Source organism: Lepidochelys olivacea (genome assembly GCF_965140295.1).
Source record: "Lepidochelys olivacea isolate rLepOli2 genome assembly, chromosome: 5".
NCBI classification, from domain to species: Eukaryota; Metazoa; Chordata; order Testudines; family Cheloniidae; genus Lepidochelys; species Lepidochelys olivacea.
In genome coordinates, this window is record NC_140415.1 from 109997455 (window position 1) to 110019365 (window position 21911).

Sequence of the window (21911 nt, forward strand, 5' to 3'; positions counted from 1 at the left end):
CCTCCGAGGCCTCATACACCAATTCAGACTACTCTCTCTCTGACCATTTTCTGGAGGAAGACTCACCAGGCTGCAGCAGCTAGCTGTGGTGGGAGGCTGCAGGAAAGGTCAGAACAGGGATAGGAAGAGGTGGAAGGGTGGACACTAAGACCCAGAGGTGCCCCAAATTTTCAGGTGCCCTACGGAGCCTCGTATGCTGCTTATACCTAAGGATGGCCCTGTCTGTGACCATCACTACAAACATATTTTAAGTCTATGCAGTGCCTACAGGGTGAGTGGGAAGTGGGAGAAGACTAGATGATCCACAGCTAAATGGATCCATTAGATCTGCCCTTCCCTAGCCCACACTTTCTTCATCCCTAAAAACCCAGGGTCTTCCTGATAATTATGTAAACACAGGAAACCAGGCCCATCCTGTCTGCACTGGATTATTCCAGTCCTCATCACTTCAGCAATGAAGTTCAGCAATGCAGACTAAGAGACTGATCCAGCTCCCATTGAAGTCAAGTGCAAAACTCCCATGGATTTCAGAGGTGCAGGTCAACTTAAGTGGGGACCTGCAGAAGGTGGGTATGCTGACAGAGTGCCTGATCCAGCAAGTTGCTGAGTGCCCTCGGCTCTGACAGACTTCCAAGTCACACAGCACCCTGCAACATTAGGCCCAGGCATTTCTGAAACCTGACAGGACTTTGATGAGAGTTAATGTCAAAGAGAACAGGTCCCCTTAACGATGAAACAAGGTGAGAATGTGCTACTGCATCATAGTACCAGAAACCGGAGCAATTTCACTGAAGCACTGTGTCCTGTCTCCCACGTGGGTGGTGAATTTTGTCTCCCCAGTCCCTCCTCTTCATATAAAGCCAGACTCCTAAGATCTTACATGGGTGAAAATAGTTTCACCTGTAGTGAATCTATTGGCAGGTTAGTTTGCTCTCTTTTCACATTAGAATGGGTTTTCTGGGGCATTATCCAGCAAGCTATATAAAATACAACCTGTTCTTTGGTTTCTTAAGCTAGCATGCTAGGAAGAAGCCACTGGTTTTCACATTCCCCACTCAGAGATGGCCAAACAAGTGAACGATAAAGCCAAGTTTCCAACACAGCACAAGATAAGGTTACAGGCTTCTTGCACATCAAGTACCCTCTGCCTCCTCAAAGGATACTGAGTGCTGGAGAGCAGAATTCACGACACAGATTAGAGGCACATGCTTGATACTTCCCATAAGCTTACAAATGCCCAAAGGACACCCTTTGTTTCACTAAGGGCACGTGCACACTTGAAACGGTGCCTACAGCTGCACCATTGTAGTTCTTTAATGAAGATGCTCTACACCAACAGGAAAACACTCTCCCATCACTCTCTACACCAACAGGAAAACACTCTCCCTAGTTAATCCACCTCCCTGAGAGGTGGTAGTTAAGTTGGCGGGAGAAGCTCTCTCACTGACATAGCGCTGACTAAGGGGGGCATTAGGTCAGTATAATAATGTCACTCAGGGGTGCAGATTTTTTTTTTTTGCAGTGTAGACATACCCTGTGACACCTTGGCCAAATCACTGAATCTCTCTGTGATTCAGTTCCCCAGCTGTCAAATGGGGATAATCATGTAATAACTAACCCAATTCTGACTATTATGCCATGGAGAGTCGTAACCACAGAACCTCTGGAGCTATGTGGGTTAGTGCTGTTGAGCTTTACACCGCATAATAGAAGAGTTTAACTTCTTCTGAATCAATAAAAAAAGTATCACTGATATGTGCCACTTGCATTCGAGTACAGTGGTAAAGGTTTCCAAGCTAATGAGTTCCAATCAGTGGTGATCAAGGCAACTGCTGAAGTTTCTTCCTTGATAAGTATCAAAAAACATGCTTTTCAAAGCACTACTGTCATAGAAACCTGACAACATTTTAAAGGATCTCTCAGGTGCCTAACCTTCAGGATATATTTTCAGCTTCAGTGACAAACAATTGACCTCTTAATTTATGAGCCATGACTTTGCTGTGTTGTCTGAAACAGGAAAAGCATGTAACTGTGACCTAAACTGAGTTTTAATGAGGGTGCATTTCCATTAGTGTGATAGAAAGGCATTTTTTTACTCTTTAGGGAACGAAGGAAGTTACCTGTGATACAGCTACTGATAACAGCTAATTATCAATCTTAGCAAGATGATTTTTAACCCCCAGTGCAAGTTTCAAACCAGCAGAGGAAGTATTGCTGTGTAGAGCGTTTGAGCCAAAATCTGTGCAGGCATAACTCCTTTGATTTCAATGAGAACTTTGTTTTTAATGGGTAACAGGTAATATTTGGAGCTCCTAGCACAAAGCAAAGCAAGGGAGGAACGATGGTCTTCAAGTTAAGCACAGTATTAGAGTCAGGAGTTCTGGGTACTAGTGCCAGGTCTTATACAAACTTCTGTGCAAGTTTTTTGGGCAAATCAGAACCACTCTGCATCTTAGTTTCCCTATCAAATAGGGACAATGATGTTTACCCACCTTCCAGGTGTGCTAAAAAACTTAATTCATTGGAGCAATATTCTACCTTCATCTCACTTGTACAATCTCATTGGCTTCAATGGATTTACACCAATATAATTAAGGACAGAATCTGACCCACTACGGTCCCAATTCTCCAAATCAGTTGGTAACGTTACAGATACAATAGGTTTCAAAGCCATTCATAGCTTGATTGCCAAACGGGGGCTCTATATTTGCAAAGTGCTTTGAGATCCTCAGATACAAGAGAAGAGCAAAGTGTTATTGGATCTCAAAATCCCATGAGAAATGCAAAATGATTTAGTTATGTTTACTGAGTAAGAAGTTGCAGTGGGGGAGGTTTAGATTGGATATTAGGAAAAACTTTTTCACTAAGAGGGTGGTGAAACACTGGAATGAGTTACCTAGGGAGGTGGTAGAATCTCCTTCCTTAGAGGTTTTTAAGGTCAGGCTTGACAAAGCCCTGGCTGGGATGATTTAACTGGGAATTGGTCCTGCTTTGAGCAGGGGGTTGGACTAGATGACCTTCTGGGGTCCCTTCCAACCCTGATATTCTATGATTCTATGATTCTAAGCTTTGTTTGTTAAATTGTTCTTTTGCAAAAGTACTAGAAGTTAAACTAAAGTGGGGAAAACTAAAGCAAGATGCTTTTGCCTTCTTTTACAGCAAACAAAAGAAAGGTGTTTTTAAAACAAGAGTTCTAAAAAAAGTTGTTGGTAAATCTTCACTGTAAAGTTAAAAATTATACTTGCAAATAACATCTTACCTCTGTTACTAGGAGGGGGAGAGAGAGAGAACCTATATCTTTTTGCTTTTGCCAATGGACATAGCATGAATGTCATTTTGAAATCCTCTTTGGCAGCTTATTGTTGACCCTAAGAAGGTAGAAATTTTATACTGTGAGCCGATCAGGAAACCACACCGTTTACTAAAGCAGGGCAAACACTGCAAAAAGAACAAAGTTATAAATATTCTTTTGAATAAAAACCAAAACCTTGTTTTGTTGGTATTCAAAAGCGCCATTTTCTACTCGCCTTCATTCCAATGAGCAAATATTTGTTCACTAGAATGTGTGGTAAATGCTAACTCACATAAGAAGTCATGATGGGAAGATTCACCTAGTCTCCTTGAAAGTCATGATGGGAAGATTCACCTAGTCTCCTTGAAAGACGTGCATATCTTTTGGAGTCATCTAATTAGGGAGTGACTGCACTGGCTAATTGCACAGTACTAATGGTGAATACTCAATATAATAGTTGAAGTGGATAGTTTAAGAGCAATCAACAGAATTAATATATTTGTTACCCACTTGTCACTTAACAAAATAATAAATATCAAAGCCTGCCTATGAAGAATTCACATACAGAAGAAGATTTGTCAAATAAATCATTCACTGAAAATAATTCACCCAGCTCTACAAAGTCCATAAGGAATAACCAGGCTATATCACACCATCTATCAAGAATATAAATACCTAGAATTTTGTTACATTACTATAGAGAAAATTTTCACACAGGAGATTGTCACCACCTTGCTTTTATATCTGATGCAAGTAATATGCGGCTGCTCAAGAGACCAGTGTATCACTGTATCCTCTAATGACAGAACGGCACGGTGTTGCAGGCAGGAGCAAAGGAAGGCAGTTGGTTGCAACAGAAATAAGGGATTTATTAGTTATTCATAGATTTGAAGGCCAGAAGGGACTATTGTGATCATCTAGACTGACCTCCTGTATAACACAGAACATAGACTGTTCTCCAAATAATTCCTTTTGAACTAGAGCATAACTTATTTAAAAACAAAAACAAAAAAACCCACCAACAACACCACCTCCACCCACACACACCACATCAAATTTTAATTTAAAAACTTGCCAGTGATGGAGAATGCACCATGACCCTTGGTAAATTGTTCCTAATTGTGTGATTGTAGTTCTTGTGCTTATAGACCAGGGATATGTAACACTATTGGGATGGTGCAGGAGGTCCCCAACTCTCTTCTGCACAAGTCAGCAGCATTAGCTGTTATGGTGTGGAAAGGAAAACATGCTATATAGAACTCTATATTTGCATGGATCCTTCACCTCACCACAATCATGGCTGACTAACATTACAGCTCTTTACACTTAACTATAACAACATTAATGTGAAAAAACAATATATAAATAGATGTTGTATGAAGTATAACATTCACTTTGTGAGTCTGGGAGGATTTTACCGAATGGAAGACGAGCATAGTAGATGGAGAGGAAAAGCACATGGTTTCTATTTTTTGTCAGGAAACAGAGGAATACAATAGAATGATTCCACAAATATGGTCACAATTAACATTAGCCTGCAGAGAACTCATCCTTACAGTAAGTGGTGCAGGGTTAAACGAGGACACAGTATTTGCTACTGCAAAAACTGGTCTGTAATTATGCACCAGGCAACCCTACACAACTATGCTTTCTCCTAAATCAACAGGAAGAGGGAAGATTGGATCAATATCAATGTAAGTCAATGATATGGCCAAGTTTACAATGAATATCTGGTCTCTGGAAGACCCACAATACTGTGTATTTTGTTATGTTTTAGATGCTATGTGACTTGGGTAAGAGACCATTCATTCCCTTTGTTTTTCTAGGACACTAGTCCTCTGGCACAAATGACTTGAGCATTGACTTCTAGTAGCCAAAACTACATGTTCCAGATCTCATTAGAATGACTTCAACTTTGGATTCTCTGGAGAATGATCCATTTATTTCAGTGTGGCTCCTCGCTTACTCAAGCAATAGGAAATTAAGGATGGCAGAATCAAGCCCTCACTTAGAACTTTAAATCCTTCAGCACTTTCTGTTGTTGATTTGTTGTTTTAGTACTATAAACATGCACCAGTGAGTCACAGTATCCATGACAATTGCTTTAACTAAGCATGTTGTGGACTTAGTTATAACTGTTCCCCTGCACAGAAAACCAAATATGTCTCTTTATCCAATGCCAATGTCCATATTCAGAGTCGATTTATATTTTTTCTTAGAAAATTTCTCTTCCAAAGTCTTATTTAATATATTTTAATCTTCTAAAAAAATATATGTAAGATCAGGAAAAGAAATACAGGAAACAATTACTGGCCAGATCCTCAGCAGCTGTAAAGCAGTATAACTCTATTGAAGTCAATGGAGTAATGCCAATTCATTGCAGCTGAAGATCTGGCCTGCGGACTGAAAATATGGATTGCTGTTATCCATAAATTTATATTATTCATAATTTATCCTCCCAAAAGGTTTAAAGAAAACACACTCTTTGAGGAGATCAAATACAGTCTCTCCTCCAAAGCTTTTCTACTGGAAGACACACTCCTTGTACATCAACAGTCACATTATAAAAAAAAAAAATAAGTCACTATTTTTAACAATGCGACTAATTTGAGGTTAAGAATGGCATGTTGAAGCATCAAGGTTCATTCTTGATCTCCTGGCAAGAGTTCCATAAAAGCATTCCCTTGACAGTAAGCAGATGCAAAAAACAAACAAAACAAAACCAAACCTGCTTGTGCAGAGTAGAAATGGGAAGGGTGTCTGAACACATCTTTTTGACAAAAAAGATTTATATAGATTGGGGCAAGTAAATGTTTCTTCACCTTATAAAATGACTGGCTGACTTCAATCAAATGAAATATCTATATCTTGCTGCCAGGCCGTTATTTTTAATCCCGTCTATAATTCTGAAATTACTAATAGATCTTGGGCTAGACCCTCAGCTGTACAGAGCTTCACTTGATTTGGCTGAGAAGTAAAGGGAGTTTTAAAAAGCTGCACGCCCACAGTCCCTAGGGCTGCTGGGGCTACTTTGCTCTGACTTAATTTAGAGCACCCTTTGGGCTCTAAATTATACCATCCTGTTCAGTGATCCCTGAAAGGTCATGCCAGCGGGGAAATCACCAAAACAGAGTGTTACAGCCATACCCCTTCTACTGGGGGCTTGAGAGGGGCTGTATGCCAGCTCAGGGTTCCCCAGCTGCTTGCTTAGGGCAGTTTCACAGTCCTAGTGCACTGCAAGAGTGGGGCTAAGGGAGTGCAGTCCAGGCCAAGAGCTGGCCTCGTGTTTTGTCTATTTTCAAGTACCTCACAGAATCAGAATGTCATGAATGGGTAATGTCTCTGCAGGAAAGGGAAATACTGGTGCCTGGCCAGTCTTCTCACATGGAAACTCCTCTGTAAAGAAAAAAAGGGGAGTTTGGGTGTTTAATCATCATGATGTAACTTTAAATATAAGAGGTGATTGGTACCTGTTCTTGTGCTTCCTGCATGTATGAAGACTCTTTGGAAGAGAGTCTCCTGCCCCTCTTTCTTGCCTGCTTTTGGCATAAAGGACTGCATGGCTAGAGGAAAAGGAAAAGGCCAAGGCTTTCCTATGCCTGACTGTCCTATCACAAGGCTGTTGACAGCAGACATAACTTTTGGCTGCTCTAACTTATACTGGGGGACTGGTCTGGCCTACAGCTGGATTAAAGGAGTGCAAAAGTCATTTTGTAATCCCCTATTGAGCCATGCTGGGTGCTTATTAGAGTTGACAATTTAGACTTAAACTGGCCCTTGAAAGTGCATACAAAAATCATGAATTTGATGCAGTAAGAGGCAGGAGGCAATGAAATAATTAGAGAGAGGTGTGAAATGACCAGAGCAAAAGAAGAAAAGAGACTGCAACTTGTGTAGTACTGGTCCCTTTTTGAAAATGCTTAATAAGGGATGGAAAAAGAGGTCAAAAATTACTTACTGTTAAAAGTTAGAGGAAAAAGTGAAATATTCCAAAAACTCATCCAGTTTTGGAAACCTGAAAATAGTGGGAAGAATCATTGTTCCACACTTATTTGCCCACAACTATGTTCACAATCTTTGGCTCGACTCCTCTCCAGCATCTTTAGAATAAGTTGTTCTTGGTCTCTCTCTGTGATCACTCTACCAAAGGCCATCAGATCAGATAACCTTGAACAAAAAAAGCCCAGGATCATTCCTGTAGGGCCCGATTTCAGAAAAGGTGAGTACAGAAAGTTTTAAAACATAAGCCTGAATAGGGAAAAAAAAGTTTTTTTTAAATTAAGGTTGACTTTTCAGTAAAGACCAGCTGCTTCCTAAGGAACAAACCATCTTCACCAATATGCCCACACAATGTGTAAAACCAAGCAGCCAGCCAGCAAGCTGATAAAACTTTAGGAACTTTACACTATCGCTATTAATTTAAAAGGAGGAAGGTAGAATAGTTGTAAAATACGAAGAAAGTACATTTAGGTGAATAAATCACGTCTAAACCATAAAGTTTCCGTGCTGTAAGATGTGAGAAATAAAGACAAGGTTCAAAATCATTTTAGAAAAATTAACTAGGACTTGCACATATATAACATCACTTAAATAAAAACACTAGTGTCTTTGGGATTAACCAAATGTGAAATTGTAGTCACCCTGACCAATTTGCATCTACATCGCATCTTTTTACTCCTCCATTTGCACGCTTTGTACAGCCTCAGCTGCTATAAATTGTCATAGCTCCATTAAATGTACTTGAACTGAAATCAATGGAGCTATGACAAATCACACCATCTGAGGAGCTTCCCCACAGTAGTTGGGAATTGTAGGCTCTTTGGGGCAGGGACCGTATTTTATTATGGGTTTGTACAACACTTGCCACACAGAGACCTTGATCCTGGTTAAGGCTTCTGAATACTAAAGTTCTATCTATGTACTTGCTTTGTTCATTGTATGGAGGTGCTCCTGTCACCACTACACATCAAAGCTCTGCAAAACCATTTTAAAGACCAAACTAACTGTTTTGTTTTATTGTCAAAGGAAAATGTGCAGAGATGCAGGAATACCAGCGTAGTATGCAAGAGAAGTGCAGTAAGCTTGCAAATGTTTCCCAACATACTCACTGCAGACTATAACTGTAAACAGCTTTAATAGCTCAAAAGATAATTAAAATAACTTCTAAATAATACCTTATCTTTAACTCAAACATGCATGTAAAGCTCCATTGCCTGAAGGCCTTATCAATTCAGAGAGAACTATAAACATTTGGTTGCCTTACAAGATGCAGTCTTCTGCAAATGTGCAGTTTAAACATAATGGTGGGCCTATTAGGGATCAAGGTTATCATTTTTTCAATCACAAGAAATGTTGTTATGTCAGTGATCTTTCAACACTAAACGTCAATATCTATGGGAAGATTAAAGCATTTGGCTTGAGTGTATTTAAAGGGAGGATTATAGAATGTGTGGTTTCCATGGCTATGGGTTAGACAGTACACGCTTTTATAAGGGTGAAATTCCAAATCAAACTGGTAAACATAAAATTTGATCTTCAAAGAATGTGCAATACGCCCCTCCCCCCATTTCTCCTTTTAGTCAATATATATTCAAATACTAAAAGAAGTCAGAAAATTGTACTGTACCAAAAAACACGATGAATTTCAGATACACTTAAGATTTCCCCAGCAAAACTACAAAGCTACCCTGCAATCCAAAGGGAACCTGCTGAACATGAAATGCACCAAACTTATCCCTCCTCCCTGCCCCCCCACAATTTTTCCTTCCTATGTTGCTAAGGATATTTTCTTCTCTAAAGAGATATTTTACAAAGGGCCTGGAGGGGGGAAGCTTTTGGTGCCTTAATCCATGCCATGTCTTACTACCTAAGGACTAGCTTAAGCCATTCAACTAAACCCAGAGTTAGGGGCGGTACATAGCTGCACCACACCAGAAGAGCTCTGGAATGGAATTGTGATTCTTACTTTGATGGGGAGTAAGTTACTTCACCCCTTTCCAAAGCACATCTGACTCCCTGCCATGTGATTAGTGAGCTTAGCTATACCGATCAGTAAGTAAGGGGACAGAGCCAAAGCTCCTCCTACTCAAAGCAGGCCATACTGGATGAAAGAGATTTAAAGGAACGCCTGCAAGCCCACCAATGATTTGAGGGCTCCAAAATGTCAGGGCAGGACCTGATGGTACAAAAAGACACAGCTTGCTCCCTGGAGTGCATGAGGATTTTCCTCTTTCCTTTTGCTCTTGGTCTCCCAAGGCCTTGTACCACATGTTGGTTAGTTTTCCACCAGGATGCACAGTTAGTTTTATAATTTCACCTAAACATTGAAGCAAGTCTTCAAAATGTTTCACTTAAAAAAAAATAAACTGAACTATAGCTGCCATTCTTCTGCCTGACGGGAACTGGGAGGGACTTCTTTTGGAGCCAAACAATGCTGCGTAATAGGTCTATCCTTACCATTTGTGAGGAAGCAATAAAGACCCTGCAAGTTGTTAAAAGGAGGGATTAGACCACTAGTTTCTTCCCATTCTGGTCCTGCTACCAAAAGGGGGAGGAGGGGAAGGAGTGTGGACAGTGATGATTTCTCATCCCTCTCTCATCCTCAGGGAAAAGAAGAGAGGTTATGTAGTATGGAGGTCTGGCATTCTTTGAGTCATCACGACTTTTTTTTTTTTTTTTTAATCCAACTGTATCTAGAGACTGGATCCAAATTTTTTTGAATTCATAGAATTGCTCTCTATGGCGATAAGCTCTTTCTTTGGCTGCTAACTTAGACAAGTCCGATTACCACTGCTTTATTCTCACCGTAAAGCGACTCTTCCATTTTTGTAAAATCAGGCACTGGGTGACCATTGCAGCCCTTAAGAACTAAAGTCTTGTGGCAGAGTTAAACCCAGCTTCACAGGTCAATCACATAGGATTGAATTTCTGGCCGAGGTTCGGCTGCTGAAGCCAAGCACTGCTTTAACTCTTGTGCGCTCCTCTTGCTAGCCAGGCCCACCCAAACCCACAGCATATGTGGCAGTATTCCGGCTTTCTTTGTTACAGTGCCCACAAATATCAGAGGATAAGATATTTTATCTTTGGCAATTTTGGGGGCATCCAATACAGAATGCTACAGAAGCATTTCTAACATCCTGTAATCTGTTCTGCTACTGGGATTCTTTTAAGGACTCTGATAAATCCCCTTCCCATGGTTTCACACAGAACACCAAACTAATTGAGTTCCTCTTCATTAACAAAGTATGCGTAGTGGACTTGTGCCTGGAGAGTTTATGAAGAAAGTGATCATTTATCCCACAAAAGTCAATATAGACTGCTATAACTCAAAAACTTTAATCCCGCTGGTACCTCCAGAAACATCTCCTGGCATTTAAGTGACCTTCCCAACATGGCACACTATCTTTTTTGAGACAGATAGCAGAAAGTCTGTCAAGCACACAATAGATTAAAAAGGACGATGGAACCAGTGTGATAAACAGGTGGCTTGTACTTGGGAGAGAGGAAACATAAAACCTACATATGCATCAAATGAGCCCCCAGAGTAAAAGTAAGGTGTGCCCAGTTCTATTCATTAATGTTCAAAGCTTGTACCAAAACAAGTGAAAAAAAATCACTAATGGAATTTACTGAACTATTCAGTCTTCAAGCCAGTAATTTTATTAACTCAATCTGATCTAGAAAACAACAAATACTCTATTAAGAGTCTAGCCAAAGACTGTAGTTTGATCCTTTAAATTCAGACTCAAGTCATGTATGTAATTACACAGAAGGGAATTACATAGAAAGTATCAAAGACCTCTTAACTGTGGTGATTGATATGATCTTGGCTCACAAGCCCATTTGTAACATACCAAGTTTCACTGTTTCTAGTCCCTAGTGTTCTATTAATTACTCTTTCATCCTAAAAGAAGGAAGAGAAAATGTTTTAAAAAGTTTAATTAAAGTGAATGAGAGACCGAATACACAACCCAAGATAACTCTGCTTTTTAAAATTATTCTATGTAATTTTATAGATAGGGTATAACAAATCAGGCCTTTGGTCACTGGATAGAAATTTCCACAGTTGTTAGCCCATCCCTATCTGCTGCATCCACTTCTAATTAAACAAGTGTAAAGGAAAAACTATTACCAGAACCATATTACAAGAAGATCACCATACCATTACAACTTTGTGTGCACACAGAATTTTTTTCTTTTGGGGTTAGGCACCAGCTAAGTGGGAGTTTTGTGGAATGCAGAAGTGCCTAAATCTAGGATTTTGTCCCTATGGGGATCTGGGTGTAGGTATCTTGTCATAATTGAGCCTACCAATTTACCTTAATTGTGAGCTCAACTGTAAGGAATGAGTGAAAGTTCATAAAAATGTCACAATAAGCTAGAAAAATTTTGATAGGAAAAAGTCCAAAAGGGAGACAAGAAGACTGGAAAAAAAAAAAAAAAGGAGTACTTGTGGCACCTTAGAGACTAACAAATTTATTTGAGCATAAGCTTTTGTGAGCTACAGCTCACTTCATCAGATGCATCCGATGAAGTGAGCTGTAGCTCACGAAAGCTTATGCTCAGATAAATTTGTTAGTCTCTAAGGTGCCACAAGTACTCCTTTTCTTTTTGCGTATATAGACTAACACGGCTGCTACTCTGAAAGAAGACTGGAGTTAATCCAAATGCAAAGGCCTACTGATATAATTCAAGGACTCTGTTAAAATCATGCCTGGTAAACAAGAGAAGTGTGGGACCGCAAATCAATGAACCAAAATTGGTGGGTCAGAAATTAGTTTGTGAAGCAACTGGTGAACAAGATTGATGACCAAAATAATGAGGGGATGGGCTATTCTACCCATCACTCCCTTTTGGGGGTTCTTAAAAGACTTGCGGAAGAAAAACTGGGTGTGGGGGCATAGCAGTAATTGCTGGCTGGGAGACAGGTGAACTAGAAGGAGCAAGCTTCACCATCATGGCTACCATCCTTATCCCTTCTTGGGAGCCCAGGATCCAATGTCAGGTTTCAGAGTAGCAGCCGTGTTAGTCTGTATCCACAAAAAGAAAAGGAGTACTTGTGGCACCTTAGAGATTAACAAATTTGCTCACGAAAGCTTATGCTCAAATAAATTTGTTAGTCTCTAAGGTGCCACAAGTACTCCTTTTCTTTTTGCAGGATCCAATGCGATACCTTTGCTGTCCTGAACCTGAGCAATGTCCTGACCAGATTGGACCAGAGTGAGGGACCCCAATGTCACTGCCACCCCCACTCACATTGGATAAATCCCAAACACCACCCGGGGATGAGAAACTTCAGTTCCTGCTGTCAGCCCCCTATGCTTCCCCATTTGCCCTGGCCAAGTGTGTTCTTTCCCTTCTGTAGCCTATAGATATGTGCTAGGTGAAGCATAGGTATAAGTTAAGGCAATAATGCAATAAGCCGACAAGCCTCAAGGCCTGTAAAACAATAGCTTAGCCAAACTAATTATGGTGTAAAGCCTTAAGCATAAATATCTATCCCAGAGTAACCCTAGAGCATAAGATGTCAGAAGACAGTATGCTGTAATGACTTCACAAGATGCTAGTTTATACTAGCTTGGGATTTTTTTAAGTTAGAGACTTCAGCTGATGTTTGACCACAAGAATGCCATGGTTATTAATTGACGTATATGCTAATAAGCTTGACTTAAAAGGATTAATAACCTGTGGGAGAAGAGCACCCCAACATTAGTAGGGTGAGGAACTACAAATAAAGAAAAGGGGTAGAAATCCCTACTGAATATGCATTAGACATGGTGGCATCAGCATAACAGCATTATAAAAGTTGTATCCCAGCCACTGTGCTTTGAGAGAGATAGATGTAGTCCTTGGGAGATGCCAGGATGACAACCTGGTTATGATGGTGAAGGGGAAGATAATTAACACTACAGGTTATTTTGCAAGGGGTGGTGTAAGTATATGGATGCTCAGCTCATTCTGTATTCTCTCTACCTGCCTTGCTGGGTTAGAGTGTTAGTGAATTTGCTAACTTTGTTAATAAAACTATTCTAAATATAGTGTGATTTCCTAAGTGAGAATGTTGAAACCGTGCACATCAGAGCTTCCAACCCAACCGTAATTTTGATAATGTTGGGCCTGATTCTGGGATAAGAACCTACCAAATTTCAGAGTGCTAATTGCAGAAACTAAATCAGCAAGGGTGATGTCATGGCATGGGTCTACCACCATCTAACCAGGAAGAAGAAGAAGAAGAGGTAAATGAGCCTTCTTCTAAAACCACTAACAAAATCATCCAAAGCCCAGGATTTAGGGGTGATGGGGGACTTCGACTGTCTGTTGGGAAAACAACACAGCATCAGTTGGGAAATCAAAACAGCAGGGCCCAGATTATCCAACCAGTTCTTGGAATGTATTGGAGAACCTTTTTTTTATATTTATTTCAGAAGGTGGAGAAAGCTACGAGGGGAGAGGCTGTTCTAGATTTGATTTTGACAAATAGGGAGGAACTGGTTGAGAATTTGAAAGTGGAAGGCAGCTTGGGTGAAAGTGATCATGAAATGTGAGTTCAGATTCTAAGGAATGGTAGCAGGAAAACAGCACAATAAAGACAGTGGATTTTGGTAGGTAAGTTCCCATGGGAAGCAAGCCTAAGGGGAAAAACAGTTCAAGAGAGTTGGCAGTTTTTCAAAGAGACATTATTAAGAGAACAAGAACAAACTATCCCACTGCAAAGGAAAGATAGGAAGTATGCCAAGAGACCACCCTGGCTTAACGGGGAGCTCTTCAATTATCGGCAGCTAGCATTAATGAATAAAATCAATCAATCAAGTCCTACAAAAAGTGGAAACTAGGTCAAATTACAAAGGATGAATATAAACACCACAAGTATGAGGAACAAAATTAGAAAATCCAAGGCACAAATGAGATAAAATTAGCTACAGACATAAAGGGTAAGACAAAGGGTAACAAGAAAACATTCTACATTATAAGCAAAAGGAAGACCAAGGACAGGGTAGGCCAATTACTCACTGGGGATGGCAGAGAAACAAGGTTAAATGACTTGGTTTCAGTTTTTACCAAGAAGGTTAGTAGCCACTGGACATCTAACAGTGAATGCCAGTGAAAATGAGGTAGGATCAGAGGCTGAAATAGGGAAATGAACAAGTTAAATATTACTTATACAAGATACATGTCTTCAAGACACCAGGACATGATAAAATAGATCCTCGTATACTCAAGAAGCTGACTGAGAAGATCTGAGCCATTAGCGATTATCTTTGAAAAGTCACGGAAGACGGGAGAGATTACAGAGGTCTGGAAAGGGGGAAATATAGTGCCCATCTTTTAAAAGGAGAATAAGGACAAGCCAAGGAATTACAGACCAGTCATTTTAACTTCAGTACCCAGAAAGATAATAGAGCAAATAATTGGTAGAGACCTAGAAGATAATAAGGTGATAAGTAACAGTCAGCATGGATTTGTCAAGAACAAATCATGTCAAACCAGCCTCACAGCTTTCACTGACAGGGTAACGAGCCTTGTGGATGGGGGGAAGCAGTAGATGTGGTATATCTTGACTTCAGTAAGGCTTCTGATACAGTCACTCATGACCTTCTCATAAACAAACTTGGGAAATACAACCTAGATGGAGCTACTATAAGGTGGGTGCATAACTGGTTGGAAAACTGTTCCTAGAGAGTAGTTCCTGGAGAGTCAGTGGCTCACAGTCAAGCTGGAAGGGGGAGTCAAGTCAAGTGGGGTCCCACAGGGATCAGTTCTGTGTTTCTTCAACATCTTCATCAGTGATTTAGATAATGGCATTGAGAGTACAGTTATAAAGTTTGAAGATGATACCAAGCTGGGAGAGGTTGCAAGTGCTTTGGAGGATAGGATTAAAATTCAAAATGAGCTGGACAAACTAGAAAAATGGTCTGAAGTAAATAAGACGAAATTCAATAAGAACAAATGCAAAGTACTCCATTTAGGAAGGAACAATCAGTCGCACACATACAAAATGGGAAATGACTGCCTAGGGAGGAGTACTGCGGAAAGAGCTCTGGAGGTCATAGTGGATCACAAGCTAGATATGAGTACAGTGTAACGCTACTGCAATAAAAAATAAAAATAAAAAAAAAGTGAACATCATTCTGATATGTATTAGCAGGAGTGTTGTAAGCAAGACACAAGAAGTAATTCTTTCACTCTACTCTGTGCTAATTAGGCCTCAACTGAAGTATTGCATCCAGTTCTGGGCACCACATTTCAGGAACCATGTGGACAATTGGAGGAAGTCCAGTGAAGAGCAACAAAAATGATTAAAGGTCTAGAAAACATGATCTATGAGGGAAGATTGAAAAAAATGGGTTTGTTTAGTCTGCAGAAGACTGAGAGGGGACAAGTTCACAGTTTTCAAGTACATAAAAGGTTGTTACAAGGAGGAGGGAGAAAATATGTTCTCTTTAACCTCTGAGGATAGGACAAGAAGCAATGGTCTTAAATTGCAGCAAGGGAAGTTTAGGTTGGACATTAGGAAAAACTTCCTGTCAGGGTAGTTAAAAACTGGAATAAATTGCTAAGGGAAGTTGTGGAGTCTGCCATTGTTTAACCTGCTCTTAAAAAATCTCCAAACACCTGTCAGGGATGGTCTGGACAATACTTAGTCCTGCCATGAGTACAGGGGGCTGGACTAGATGACCTCTTGAGGTCCTTTCCAGTCCTACAATTCTATGATGTTATAACCTATAGATCAAGCAAACCATTTCCATCTTATTTCTTCTCTTTCCTATCCCTTTCCTTTTTTTTTTTTTGTTTGTTTTGTGCTTAATAAGAGTCTGGCTTAGCTGGCCAAGACAACATTTTGCAACACTGCTGTAAGCCTGTTAACAGAAAGCAGTTGAAAAGCAATGCCTTAAACAGCCTGCTGCTGGTACAATTCTTTGGCACCAGCAAAGCGGGGAGCCAGGGGGCCATGCCCATCCCAAGAATCTGCCCACAAGGAGTTAGTTCACCATATGGGCAGATCCTTGCACTCCCACTGAGCCCTTTGGAAGTCATTAGGGCCCTGCCTGTTTGGAATTCATCAGGGGACTTGCATCAGTAGTATTTCCAATCTGCTTTCAAAAAAATCCCTCCAAAGGATTTTTAGTCTTGTTAAAGTAAACAGGTATAATGGTGCAACATTGTAGCTATATCCTCTGTTGGGCAGAAATATCTACATTTATATTGTCATGTTTAGAAGTCAATGATATCAAGAACTCGCTGCAACATAACACTTCCAGGACTTGCAAGTTTTGTTAAACCAAGCTCAGGCAGAAATCTCAAAGCCAGAGAGATCAGCTCATTTTTTACTTTTATTTTATGACAGATTGTTATAATTATGTTCTTACCAGTAAGCACAAATGAACATCGATTTTTACATTCTTAACGTACACTGGATAACATCACCTGTAAACACAAGTAAATTGCATATAAGAGATGTCTTTTTAAATATTTCTTAAAGGACCAGTGATTCTTTCAGAGTTCCTCTCCTGAAGCTGGGTGTTCAAACGGTTACACTCAGAGTTAATTGGAGACTCTAGTTTTAATTCTGATGGATTAACCAAACTAATTCCTGATAGCAACAGAACCACGCACAGTGAGCAATATAGCATCTATGTGTAAATTGCTCTCAACAAAACAATAGATAGCATCCAGCCTGCCTAACTGGTTGACCATATATTTTGTATCTATAAATAAGAGCTTCTCCTCACTGTACAGCAAGCATTTCATAATGAAAGTTTAGGAGGCCTTATTGAATTAGATCTGTATGGCTATTTGCTGTGCCATTTTCAACCTTTCTAAAAAATGAAATCGTTCACCATTCCAAAGCAAAAGTCCTTGCAAACATCTGATATTGCTGAGTGACAGCACATCATTGACAAGAACCAAGCACTTAACAGCAAGGAAGTTCTTTTAGAACCTCATTACATATTAATATTGAATGTAAAGAAACACATATGCCTTCATAACATACAACCTCAACTTCGACCCAAAAATCAATACCTTTCCTTAGCAATTTCAAATAGACCCCTTTTGAAACACAAGCACAAACTGGATATATGACACTTGGTGCTATACCAGCTGCGGATTAGACACTGAAAGCTAAGTGGCCCCAACTCTGACAACCCTTTTGTTGGCTCTATGCCACCCAAGCATTAACCTGTATTGGGAACTCTTGGCTGCCCCTTTAGGAAAGGGTTCTGACTACTTTGCACTGCCTCTGCAATGTGAAGCACCCAGACAAAGGGCTGAGGATCAGGCCCAGAGATTTTTTGTTATTGGAATGTCTATATGCTGCTTTGCGGCACAAGTCCTCTCTTAATTATAGGATTGATGGCCAAGCTGGAAATACTGACTTTCCAAGGTTTAAAAAACTATTTTCTTTGTTCCTCATTTCCTTAAAATGACATGGAAAAAGGAAGAATAGTGGGATTTTCACTTTTTATGCTTCCTTAAAGGAAAAAAAAAGCCTAAAAGAGTGTGCGTGTAGGGGGGAGTTTTTTCTGCTTCATTCTAGGTCTTGTCTACTCTGGAAGATTTTATGACAAGTGGAAAACTAGTGAAGTTATACACTTACAAAATTAAGATTGCAAGCTCAGCAACTCAGAGGGAAAGGGATTTTGAATCAGACTGTTTAAAATCCTTCGGCTTTTCCCTCTAGTGAACACTTGGTTGAAAGGATATCTTTGTTAACACACCTCCCTGTCAATTAAGGTGTAAGAGCTTACAATAAATGTTTGTACCCCCCACCCCAACAAGAGCAGACCAGACTTGAAATTCCTGATATTTCTAACACAACAAGAAGAAGAAGCTTTTTAAAGGAGGAAGAAAATACAAATGAAAATTAACACACCTTTCAGGCCTTCTTTATATCACAAGGAATTAAAAAAAAAAAAAAGGACAAACCCAATTTTAAAAAAAGTACTTTACAGGTCACTTTTAAGTCCTTCTCAAAATATTTCAGTGCTGACAGAATGAAAGCTTTTGATCTACAAACAGAATGAAAGGATAATTATTTACTACTCTAATTTCTCCATATAAAGTCCATTCACTAGTGTGTGACAGGAACAGTCTTGCTCCAATCATAAATATACAATAAGCTTACATAATTTGGAGCTGTTTGTGGTGGTTAAGATCAGTGAGGCTATAGACTAATGATGTGACATTTTGATTTCTGTCTGATCCTTCCAAAGATCTTTATAATTCTTTTGTTTGGGTGATGACCAGTGTGTCCTAAAGTCTCCCCTCTAGATCCCTGACCAAGGGCCAGATTGCCTCTCTCATGGAACGGGGAGAAGAAAACTCCAAGGTTCACATAGTTTCCTCTGCAGTGTCCTGAGAAGTGGGAGAGGGGTAGGGAGGGGCTTGGCAACAGGTCAGATGAAGTGCACTAAGCCTCCCAACCCTGCAATTCCTGGAGATTCCATTAAGTTCAAAGAGTTGTATGTTTATTAATTGTAAATAAAAATCCTCTAAAGAAAATTGTATAATGTCTTGTAACTGGAGCAGGTCATCAGGTTCATTAAATAAATTCCTAAAATAGTTCTGGAGTTCAGAATCCAACAGGCAAGGAAGGAAGTCTGTACATTCAGAGGTGAGAGAGCGCATATGTTACTGTTTGTATTTCATCTGCCGAGACATCATTCATTCTTGTGTTTTCCACTTCATGTCATGCCATGTCAGCTGTGACCACAACATAAGACCCCTATAGTGAAAAAGAAAATTCCCAGTTTAACATCATAGCTTGCTAATCCGATGTCAAAAAGACAAGCATCTACTGGGTTGCTGGCTCAAGAGCTTGAGCTTGCTGGGATGATGTCCATGTCTAGGCCTCTGAAGTCTCTGCTTCGACATCTCTAACTTAGAAAGATATGTAAACATGTAACGGATTGTCTTCACCAGACATTTAGGTTGTGTTATAATGCAACTGACGGGTTCCCCCCAGGGTGCCACCTGGAACTGGGGTACCACTGAGCCCCCCTGACCCACCAGCCTGGGCTCTCTTGTACACTGTACTGCTGTGACAAGCTGCCAAGCCCTCCAGGCTTCAGCCTGCACTTTCACCAGCATACATACAGGCAGGGACACACCCAGCTGCAGTTATATGCAGGCAGGCTCTTTGACCAGCCCCTGCATGGGAAGGCTTCAGCTAGGGCACCTCCTAGCTCCTCAGGTACACACCCCCCTCTGGAGTATAAACTGAATATTATACCATCATGCGCTGCACAGGGAACTGTACAGCGTAAGCTCATAAAATTGCCCCCCCCCCCCATATGGAGAGGAATATGCAACCATTTTCTGCCCAAGTTATGATTTCCACGCACTGGTTTAAATACATTTTGTTTTTGCATTATCGACTACAAAAGATTATTGTAAATGATTATAAGGGATAGCAAACATCAAAGCAGATTACCTAGCAAAAAAAAAAAAAACAATAAAAAAACACAAACTAAGCTTAATATACTAAAAAGATTGGATATGAATACCTTTAGCTTGAATCCAGCACTTCCCCCAGTTCAGTCTTTGTTCCTCAGGTGTTTCCAGGAGTCTTCTTGTGTGGGGAGTAAAGAACCAAGATGATGTCACTCCCCTGCCTTATATAGCTCTTGCATATGAAAGGAACCCTTTGTTTCAAAGCTTGGTTCCCATGCCAGCAAGTGGAAAAAAACTGACATCCCAAGATGGAGTCCAGAACAAGGTGACCTGGTCACATGTCCCTGTAGAGTTACAGGAACCATCCCCCATGGGCTGTTTAGAGTGTTCACAGGAAGGCTCACCAGGTGGGAGCTAAGCTTCTCCTAAAGCCTATTGTTTCTTCCTAATGGCTCATTAACCTGAATGGGCCCTTCCCAGCCAGACATCTAGACTGACAGCATTTTGCCTAGTGGACGTTGCCCAGGAATAGCTATGCATGAAATAGATACATTGTCAATATTCATAACTTCAGATACAAAAAAATGATACATGCATACAAACAGGATAATCATATTCAGCCAATCATAACCTTTCCAATGATACTCACATGACTTATTGTGCATAAAATACATCATAATTATGATATAATCTTATCATACTAATATCACTATGAAGAATATGGGGTACAGTGTCACAGCAACCTTGAGGAATCATGTTTCCTAACATTATGTTAGACATGATTCTGTGGTCAGCACAGACAAGGAGAGCTGGTCATGAGTAAACCCTATTAGAAACATGGGTTAGCCACAACCAGCTGACAGGATGTTAACCACTACCTGGCCCTGTCTACCCTGACTGCTAAAGTCAGGTTTAACGACATGCTAGCTAGCACAACTGCTCACAAATGTGTTTTAATATGGCCCAATTTTCCAGTGAAGACAAAAGCCCTATAAAGAACTTACTTTTTATATAGACGAAATGGGGTGGAATTTTCCAAAGCACTGAAGAGAGTTAGGCACTGTAAATACATACACCTGCTCCTATGCCTCCCACTGGTCTCTGGCAGCTCAGCAGCATCTGATCTCTGTTTCCCTTCCCAGAGTTGGGGTTCTTCAATACTTGACCAAGACTGGAGTCCTATAGTGCACACCTTCTCAAGGGCTGGCTTACTGCCATATAATAACAAACACAATCTCTCTTTCTCATCTCTCACTGGGTCATAGTTCTTCCTTTCTGAGGTCTGGGTCTCTGTCATTTCAATCCTTGTCTTTCTTTTCCCAGCCTCCCACCAGGCAAACCATTCCTCCTCCCTGAGATCTGTCTTCAATTGTCCTCAGCCAAACATAAACCACAGACCTCTGACTGCCCTCTCCGCTCTCTCCCACTTAAAGTCACAGGGTTCCCAGAGCCAGTTTTCTAGGACTGCAGTTTCTCTCTAGATTTTCATCCATTCCTTAAAGGTGTACCAGACTGCTTCTCTCAAGAGCACAGGCCCAGCTCAACCAGCTCTCTAACTGGTTCCAGCTATTTCCACTTGCACCCCACTCATACTTGACCTTCAATGACTCTGTAGGTGCTCAGTCCTGTTTATATAGTCCTTCCTGATTCCTTCCTCACTGGTGAGGTCAGTTATTATAATTAAACCTCCCTGACATCGTCAACTGGGATCACCAATTATCACTGGGTTGCTAGGTCACAGGCCAGGCTGAGCCCAGCTTCCGCACAAGGGCCAGCCAGTCTGTGACAGGCACTTATCTCGCACTGAGTTTTGCTCTCTGTACGCAGTCATCACTTTCACCTATGGTACCACTCTTCACAACCTCAAAAGTATGCATTCAATAACAGTGAAATTCCACCACTCAGCAATCTCTTACCCACTCTTGAATAAAATTTCAATATGTGAGGATTAAAAGACTAAGGAAATAGATTAATTTTATTTTCCTTCACAGCTACATAATCTCCTGAAATAGCCCCAGAAATGTATATTGAGCAAGGCCACAGAAAACATTAATCATTTCCAGTGCACTGCACTTTAATTAAAGGTCTACATTTGACAGGCAACATATTTAAGTACTTTAAAGAACTCTGTGTGTTTTTTAACAAGTCCTAATGCCATTTATTTTGAGTTTTACACAGAATACAAAGTTGAACAAAGGGCCAACAGTTACTAAAATAAAATACATAC

At 40.4% G+C, this 21911-nt stretch overlaps 2 long non-coding RNA genes across 2 annotated transcripts in view; one reads left to right on the top strand and one right to left on the bottom strand.

Annotated features, from left to right (window-relative positions):
• Positions 1 to 21911, top strand: part of LOC311521148 — a 52797-nt gene that overhangs the window by 11824 nt on the left and 19062 nt on the right. The window lies entirely within an intron of this gene.
• On the bottom strand, positions 18254 to 21281 carry LOC311520319. Its single transcript, XR_014711555.1, has 3 exons — positions 20689 to 21281; positions 19798 to 19862; positions 18254 to 19016 (listed from the first exon to the last, which is right to left on the bottom strand). It is a non-coding gene; the product is annotated as an uncharacterized lncRNA (long non-coding RNA).